The sequence below is a fragment of the Triticum dicoccoides genome, chromosome 7B, assembly GCF_002162155.2.
Source record: "Triticum dicoccoides isolate Atlit2015 ecotype Zavitan chromosome 7B, WEW_v2.0, whole genome shotgun sequence".
Classification (NCBI taxonomy): Eukaryota; Viridiplantae; Streptophyta; class Magnoliopsida; order Poales; family Poaceae; genus Triticum; species Triticum dicoccoides.
In genome coordinates, this window is record NC_041393.1 from 589,033,061 (window position 1) to 589,042,365 (window position 9,305).

At 44.5% G+C, this 9,305-nt stretch overlaps 1 long non-coding RNA gene across 11 annotated transcripts; it reads left to right on the forward strand.

Annotated features, from left to right (window-relative positions):
* The first annotated feature begins 1,474 nt into the window (after nt 1-1,474).
* LOC119336771 lies at nt 1,475-8,666 on the forward strand. 11 transcript variants are annotated; one of them, XR_005162836.1, is made up of 6 exons: nt 1,475-2,289; nt 2,479-2,589; nt 2,675-2,972; nt 4,168-5,506; nt 5,597-8,002; nt 8,108-8,666. It is a non-coding gene; the product is annotated as an uncharacterized LOC119336771 (long non-coding RNA). The 11 variants fall into 11 exon arrangements; XR_005162838.1 differs by having other exon boundaries at nt 8,152-8,666; XR_005162831.1 differs by having other exon boundaries at nt 4,168-5,176; nt 5,287-5,506; nt 5,597-8,666.
* The last annotated feature ends 639 nt before the right edge of the window (nt 8,667-9,305 follow it).

The following is a 9,305-nucleotide window of genomic DNA, read 5'->3' on the forward strand; positions in this document are numbered from 1 at the left end:
ACGCTCACTACTCATCCAGAGAGGCAGCATCGATCGGCTTCAGTTAGCAGCAGTAGCCAAGGAATCGCTCGATCGGGTTCAGTTAACAGCCATCGATCGATCGCTCGGGTTCAGTAATGCGTAGCCTGCAGTGCAATCGCTCGGGTTCAGTTAGAGCCCAACGCCCTCGCTCGGGTTCAGTTAGAGCCAACGCCTCGCACACACGCGCGTACGTGTACGAGAGAAACGCGCATCGCTCGGCCCCCGACTGCCCACCGTAACCGGGAACTCCCTGAAATTTTCCTCGCCCTCGCTTCTACCACTGTTTTTTCGTCATGGATGGCCTAAGAATGTCATGCAGCTGCGTCTCCGGCCCGCCCAGGACGAAAAGCCCATTTTCTGCCATGATTTTTGTCATCTCTACTCCTAATGGAGCAGTTGGTAGTCTCCGCCGGTCAACTTTCGTCCCATCTCCGCTGGTTTTTTTCGTCCTAAAAAAATCTACGAAATTTCGTAGGTTAACGAGGGACAACTATGACGACGCCTTAGAGCATTACTAGTAGTGCCCTCAAACCCTCAAACCCCTAAAAATAACCGCTTTTTTACAGTTTTCGCCGAAAAAACGCCGTAGACTAGAACCTCTAAACCCTCAAACCCGTAAAAAAATTTAGAGGTCCAACCCTCAAACCACTTTGCAATCTGTAGAAGTAGGGGTTGAGGAGAAAATCTCCCCCCAACCCGCACTCCTCCTCGTCGCTCGCTCCTCGCTCGCGCGGGAGCCAACCGCTCCTCCTCCCGGCCTCCTCCTCCCGCCGCCTCCTGCCGCGCCTGCCATGGAAGGCCCCGCCGCCGCCGCCCCCGCCCCCGCACCCGCCCAGCCCGTCCCGCCCGCCCATCCCGCCCGCCCCACCCGCCGCGCCCGTCCCGCAGCCTCCTGCCGCGCCGGCCATGGCGGGCCTCGATGGAGCGCAGCGCGGAGCGGCGCGCGGACGCACCAGTCGGTGCTGGCGGCGGGCAGCGGGTCGTTATCCCCGTCGGTGGCCCCCGAGGACGTGCTCCGGAAGCAGCGCCTGCTGGCCAGCCCGGCCATGAAGCAGGTCGTGCTCTTCCACCAGCCGGCCAGGCCCGGCGACGCCTTCGACCAGGTGCTCAACGGGCTCGCCCGCAAGCTGCCGCACCGGGCAGAAGGTGCTTGACTGGAACGCCGGCCTCGACAGCGACCTCAAGTCGTGGTAGTGTGTGTATGTTCAGAGTTCAGAAGACCTCACGCCCTGTTCTTCAGAGTTCAGAAGACCTCACGCCCTGTTCTTTTCTCGTTCGTTTCGTTTACGGGTTGGGTTTGAGGGTTCTAGTATTTGCCCCTATTTTTCAACCCTTAAAAATGTCAAAAAGTGGCACAACTCAACCCTTAAAACTGCTTTTTAGATTTAAGGGTTTGAGGGTTTACTAGTAATGCTCTTAGCCTCCCTCGCACGAAAAAACCGTACTCTCGATCCATCCCTCGTGCGACCGCTCTCTTCCCCTCTCCTCCCGATGCGGCGCTGCCCCTATCTCTTGCTCCGCCGCCGCCCGTCACCTCCTCGGCCTTCCCGCCGCCCCCTCCGCACGACGCCTCACCGGACATCGATCTCGCCCCGCAGGACTCAACTCCGCCGGCCTCGTCATCCTCTCCATCACTACGGTCGTCCACGTGGAAGGCACGGCCGTCGGTGGCGGTAAGGCGCGGGCTCACAGCGAGGGAAGCACCGTGGATCCACTCGATCCCGCGCCTCCACCGACCGCAGCCTCCTCTGTTCAATCCACCCCTCCACCATCCAACGCCTCTCTCTCCCTGGCCTCCCGATCCCAGCCGCCAGGAGGCACCCCACCCCGCGCGACGCTCGATCCGGTGTCGCGCCGATCTGGCGGCGGGTGCAGCGTCTTGCCCCAATAGCGACGACATCCTGCTGATCCAGAGAAAGGGAGAGACAGGGCGTAAGGGAGAGAGGGAAGAGAGGAAGAAAGGAGTACTATCGCCGCCTTCCCCGACTCCGAGGTCGCCGGCGGCTCGCACTGGCGCTCAGATCGCCGTCGGCTCCCTCCGACGCCCAGGTCGCGCCGGTTCCTCCCCACCTGCCTCGATCCCACTGTCCTGACATAGAGGACAGGCAGCGCCTTGTTGGAGACTTCGGCCCCGACGACAATGAGGAGTACGGCGCACCTCCATGGAGCGAATGGAAAATTGACGAGCACATCGTTCGGTGCTGCTATTTTCCATTCGCTGCTGCGTTGCTTCTACTCTCCACTAATCTCTCAAGTGTCAGAGAGTAGGTTTGACCTCAATTTCGATGCAGATATGGATTGGGATGTGATGCGTGTAGTTGCTAATTAACTGATTTGGTTCTTGCCCTCAATTAGAGTTCTCAAGCTCAAAGAAGTGGGGTTTACGAATTTTATTATTTTTCAGCTTGAATGGACTGTAGCTTTGCTTAACTGACTGACATTTGTATTTGACTGCAGATATGGATTAGTTCATTTCATGGAAGATGCCGGTTTTGACCTTGGTTGATCAACATATCTTCTATGCATTTGCAGAAACTGCAACATATCTTCTATGCATTCGGAGAAATGGTAACTGAATAATTACTACGTACTGCAGAACATCTTGCTTAATACCCGAGTCCCTGAACTCATTACTTATGTGTGTTTCCGTCAGGTTAACCCCAATGCATGGACTGCAATCTACATCATCCGCCAAATGACGTACATCCAGGCCCCTAAAGTGTCAATCTGTGATTACCTGTCTAAAAGGTGCTTGATTTCTTTCCCTTGGCTAATGTGGGATCTGATCTTTTTTTCTTCTGGATTTGCTGTAGGCATGAACAAAGCTTGATTACTTGAATGGGCTTTGACCAGATTGTTGTTTTACTGGTCAGTTAGTTCATCACAGACTCGAAGTACAGATGATCTGATGTCAGATTGTTCACACAACGATGTCCTTGCCACTTCTTTAGGTAAGATGCTATCAATCGTGGCTGATGTTCGATTGTTTAACACATAGTGTTTTTGCCTACCATGTTGTATGATAGTTTCAGTTATTATAGTTTCAGTTATTAATTGGAACAAATAACCAGGGGAGCTTTCTAGCTAATACTTGGTACTGAACTGTACTTACTATGCAATGATTTTATTTTTTCTAAAGAAAACTTGAATTTGATGCCAGGTTATTCTCAAAAGAACACAGAATGAATGGATGGCTGGACTCGTTTCCTCACTCATGAAATGTGCCTGGCATTAGCAAACATCACAAAAAACAAAACCAGCTCATTTTATGCTAGCACATAACCTTACGTACAGTTAAAGTATTGAAGTGAAGACTACTGGACAATGCAGAGCAATTTATTTTCCTTTCCTTTGTTGCATACTTTGAATCAAGTTAAATTTCCCGTGTCTGCCTGAGAGAAAACCATGCTTGTGTTTTTAAGAAATCGAGCAAGACACCATCCTTGTTAAAAAAAGATACATACCAATGATTGTTTTCTCATGTTATGTTGGCAATCTCGAGTCTCTGTGCTTTTTTGCAGCGAGATTTATATTTTATGAGATCTGCCTCTGTCTTTCTTGAAAATAATTGAGCTTTTATTTTCCACAACAAAAACACACTAGGAAATGTATTTGTGAGCTGCCAACAACTTTTGTCAATGTAACAGTATTTTTTTCAAGTCTGTCTGAAGAGGGCACAAGTATATTCACACAGATAAAATGATGGTGATTAACCGACCAAGCCGCCTCCATTGAGTCTACCTTTTAGAGCCTCACAGTTAAATGTAGCATTGTGGTTACAATTGTGGCTACTATTTTTAAGACTACAATTGTGGCTACTTGCGAAGATATTGTTTTGAGTTTCTACTTTTTGGTTCAGCTTGTTTGGTTTTCAGTAGCTGGTCACTTTATCATTTAAAATTTTCAGTAAGATGTTTCTACATCCCATTCTTGAATGTTCCTGGTTTCATATCCATGGTATCCGCTTTAATTCATGTTCATGGTTACTCACAATGTGTTTCTTTCATCCTCTCAGTCTTACCATTTTGTTCTACTTGCTTTACCTTCTAGGTTCTTCCAGTAGTTGTTTTGTTCCTTTCTGTTGAAGCTGTTCTGTCACACTTTTTATGCTTATACAGTGTCCTAATAAAAGTTTTGTGTGTGCAGATAATTTGTTGCTTAGTACAAACTGTAAGAAGCTGAAGCTTACTGATTTTGGGCTTGCACGAGAGGAAACTACGACTGAAATGATGACAACTGAAACTGAGACATACTGATGGATGGCCACAGAGGTTATACATCACTCTTTTCTGCACTAGATACTGATAGTCAATATTAATAATTTATGAACTGAAGCCAAAACAAAATGGTTTCTAGCTGTAGTTTCTCGAGTTTATGCTTGAAATTATACTTTGATTTGTATGCCCTCTTGATAATTTCATGGCTGAAGTTTTTATAACTCATTGATTTGAGGACATTCTACTTGTTACAAAGAGGAATCTGATGCTCTAGCACTGATTTCTGTGAATCCAAAACCTGACGCTTTGTCTTATATTGTTCCAATTATACAATACTGTCACACTTCAACGTGGTGAAAAAATCACTACACAAACATAGTGGATGTTTACAGCTTTGGCATCGTCCTGTCGGAGTTGCTGGCCAATAAAATGCCATTAGAAGGCATGTTGATTTTGCAAGCTGCATATATATGTTGCTGCTACGGAATGATGCCACTTCCTAGAATGTAGTCTGCACCTAATTACCCAGGTACGCAACCATAATGTTGTAGGAATCACTATTTTCTTGCGAGTTTCAAGTGGATATTTGAATCGGTCTTTTCTTGTAACTGAAATTGGTTGCTCGTATTTCTTCATACTGTTTAGCATTCTGATGATGTGATGTTGCATACCTAAAATATATCAAAATATTTTTTGTGATTTGAATAATCAACATTGAATCTTGTTGTACTTCTTTTATGAGGTCTGATGGAAACTGCAATGGGCTACAACGCATATAAGTGAATGAAACAAATAATTAAGAACATCAGGTCGAAGCGGTTGTTGCCCATAGCTTCACACATGTGCATTTGTTTAACAAATTAAAATTGACCATGAGTTTTTACTATTAATTGATGGCTCGAGGGAAGAGACAGCGGCATATTCTTCGTTGAAATCAGGTGTGGGCTTTTGATTAATTAGAACCAACTTGTCTTGTCTCATTGCATGTCACCCAATTTCGTTGTCTTCGGGGAATAGATGATGACACATGGACACCATTCGGTGGCAGTTTGATGTTTTTCAGGAATGAATTCCACCCGTCATTCAATACTACTATGAGAGAAGTAGGGAAATGCTCACCCTCTGCAAAATGTACTGGTTCGTCTCGCGGTCTCACCCCCAAAAACAGAGGAGAGGAGCAGGGAGCTCCTCCCCCACACTCCTCGGCTCCAAGGAGCCCCGCCGCCATGCATGGAGATGAGGAGCAGGGAGCTCCGCCGTCGCGCAAGGTTATATCCATTGTTGCATCTTGTAATTATAAATTTGGAATAAATCATGCAATTGGCATTTATATATGTTTTACTCTGTCTTTTTTGTAGGCAAACCAAGTCTGCAACATTTGAATATTATACTCAGTCAGTTGCTCGACTACTTGTAGTCCTATTACTTGAGACTATACTTGGTCAGCTGCCATGTACTCCCTCCGTCCCATAATATAAGAACGTTTTTGACACTACTGTAGTGTTAAAAACGTTCTTATATTTTGGGACAGAGGGAGTACATTATTCTGACATAAATGACACCATGTATATGTGCAAGTCAGAAGGAACTGGCCATCTAAAAAGATGTCAAATTAGTTTTGTACATGCTTCAGTACTGCAAGTTGGAGGAGCAGGTAAGTATACATCAAAAGAAAGTACTGCTTCAGTACTGACCATCTAAAAAGATGTCTAATTAGTCAGGGCCGGTCCTAAGATTTTGGGGGCCCGGGGCGAAACTAAAACCCGGGGCCCTTTTATTAGCATACTAGATTTTTTTTTTCATTGCAACGAAGACACTTATTAGCTTACCAAATAGTAAGTCAATAAAACATGGGTTAGTTGAGGCGGTTTTGAGAAAAAATTTGTGGGAAAAACCAAATATGAAATATGAAAGAAAAAAATCAAAATAGGGAGGAGGCATAGGGAGGCTGGACTAAGGAGAAACTTAAGACAGAACATTGCATTCTTTATAAATAGTAGAGATGGTAATAAGTTAATAAAACGTTGGGACAGTTGAGGTGTTTTTTCGGCAAAATTAGTGTGGAAAATAATCAAAGATGGGATAGAGATAAACAAAAGCAGGCGCGAGGACGTAGAAAGGTTAGACGAAGGGCAAACGCAATACAGAACCTCATTATTTTAGATAGTACTCCCTCCGTCCGGAAATATATGTATCTATATGTATTTTAGTTTTAGATACACCCTTTTTTATCCATTTTGATGACAAGTATTTTCAGACGGAGGGAGTAGTATATATAGAGATGGATGAAATAATAAGTATATCAAATATTTTCTTCATACATGAAATGTTACCAAGAACATTTATAGATTACCTTAGAATTTTCTTCAAACATTCCATAATGTCAACATTGACTTCTATATGGTCATCATCTCTTGATTTGCATTAGTTTGCTCATCCACACCGATCTATGTGATACTATCAACTCATCTAATCATTTTCTCATCTCTTTTTTCTCACCACGGGATATAGTAGATCTGAAATTTAGAAGAGACAAGTACTAATTAAAAACATAACACAAGGTCTTATGGAAAAATTCTAGGGCAGAAGATAAGACCAAATCACTAAGACATAAGCTACCTTATTTGAAATCAACCATGGTGTGTATGGCAAGGACCGAGGTAGCCTATGCGCGGTTGTGTCCGCTGGCCGGCGGCGGGCGGCGGCCAGCGCTCAGCGCTCGGTGGCTCAGGCGACTTTAGAAATCGCGATTAGTGGAGATAGAGACGATGGCCAGCAATCCATACGCAAACCTAGATCCATCGGATGGATCGGTAGTACGTGTGTAATGTACGGTTAGGCTGCCAAAGCATGCGTACTTGCACGGTTCCACGAAGCCCAGTCTGCATTTTTCTTCGCCTCACCGAGCAAGGCCCAGATCACTAACGTACGTATGCAGGCCAGGTAGGAGGGGCCCCCAAGATATTGGGGGCCCAGGGCGGCCGCCCCCCCTGCCCCCCCATCAGGGCCGGCCTGTAATTAGTGTGCACGAATCATGTTAAAACCTGCAGTACCTACCTGCGCATTGATACTCATACCTGAAGGTGATAAAAGTTGCATCTTGAGATTCAATTCTTTGATTTATGATGCTCAGCCATATGCAAAATGAGAACATATATCCTTCTTACTAATCTCTTTTTCTTTAAGTTGAAACTATTTCTTTGTTACTTGGTGTATGTGAAGTGCAACCATAGTCCTGTCACAAACTTGTTTGAGGATGGCAAAAGACTGGCCTTTTGCGGGACAGAGAAAAGATCGGTTTATTTTATTTTAACACAACATAGCAAGCTCAATATATATTAGTTAGCACCTGGCTGATAACTGATAACTGTAATAATATTATTGGAGAGTATTTCCTATGAGATAACTAAACTTAACATCACATCTCTTGATTTTTGTTTGTCCTTCTGAGAACCTTAGAACCCTGCTTGGAAGACTATTTAACCCATTATTATTCTGTTTATTGTTCAAAATTGCTTCAGTTAACATGATCATGAACACACAGGCTGTATATTTATTTTAATCTTGTGTATTTGTGACCTCACTTTTTACGCGTTCTGCTGGCATGTCCTTTCTAGGAGGGCATAAAATGTTTTTCCAATTTTCCTTCCACCATTTGTAACCCTTTGCGGAATCTTTTGGGGAGGTTTGCAACATTGTCTACTCATCTGATGGGAAATCTATTTGTTCTCTATCGCGTGACTCGCTTTGGAACTGATGCAGAGGTACTCTTCTTTGCGTGGGTGTTGTATGTGGTTCAGTTTGCTTAATCTGGTTTGGTTTACACTGATCTTGCTTGCTTAGTTTTTGAGTGTGTAACCACTTCGTAGATCCTGCTATTTGATCAATGGATGCAACCCATGGGGGCATGCAGATGATGGCGAGGTATCATGTTGTGGTGACAGCGAGGAAAGTAACCTAGATGAAGGCAGTGGCAACGGGTGGCTGTCGACGAAAGCGGCGTGGGGATGGGGGAGGTGGGTGGCAAGGGATGATTGGGCGGTGAATGGCAGCCGAGGAGACGGAGCAGTGGCAAGATTGGACGAGCTCGCCTTCGGAGTGCGTCTGAGGCAAGATTTCCTTTCCGGGTTGGCCGAGGGCTTCCTTGTGTGTTTATTATTTCCGGCAGAAGTGGTGAACATGCAGGGTTAAAGCGTTTTCTTTTGCCCAAGGGGAGGGTAGAAAACAAAAAAAATCAGAGGGGGGTGGGGAGGTGTGTGGTGGGAGGGGTGGAAACCCTCGAAGCAAGGTTGGTAGGAGCAGACTGTCATGAACTAAAGTTCATTTGTTTACTGACATTTGCATATTGTTCATCCTTTTGTTATTGAATTTGGAAACACGTGTAAGGTTTCCATATCTTGAAATTACGAATACTGAGAAGTGCAAGCCTTTCTCTTTTAGAAAATTAAGGAATTGGCTCACACACTATTAAATAATTTGATGCACTCTTTCTTTTTTAAAATGGTTAGGACTTAGGAGTAACAAGTGAAGGCTTCTATTTTGGATCAGTTCCTTTATTGCATAGTTTGATAACAATTTCTTAATGATTATTAGAATGATACGCAAACATATGAACACTCTCCATAGTTAGATTAAATCACTTCTGCAGCCTGCAATTGTAGTAAAAAGAAATTCTGGTTCAAGCTAAAATAAATTATTCAGATTCTACCATGTATATACTTACAAACTAAAAGAGAAAGTAACCACATAATGATATATTTGTCTCTCCCAAGGCAGCTATCCAGTTCTAGCTCATGGGTTAAGGACTACAACTTCGCTATTGAACCACCACGAGGAGGCCACCGTGGAGACGGACTAGGTTGTCGGTTAAGTCAACACCTACCTATGACTAATGTACACATATTTTAGTTAAGCAGGCCTTTGTTTCAGTTAGATTTTCTCGTATATACACAATATTTTTTCCTTCACATTTCTTGCAAGCACAGAAATATTATCTTTCTTGCCGGCGAATAATAAGAAAGAGCAATACTGTCATTGCACTATAGGCATCTTGTAAATAATACATGT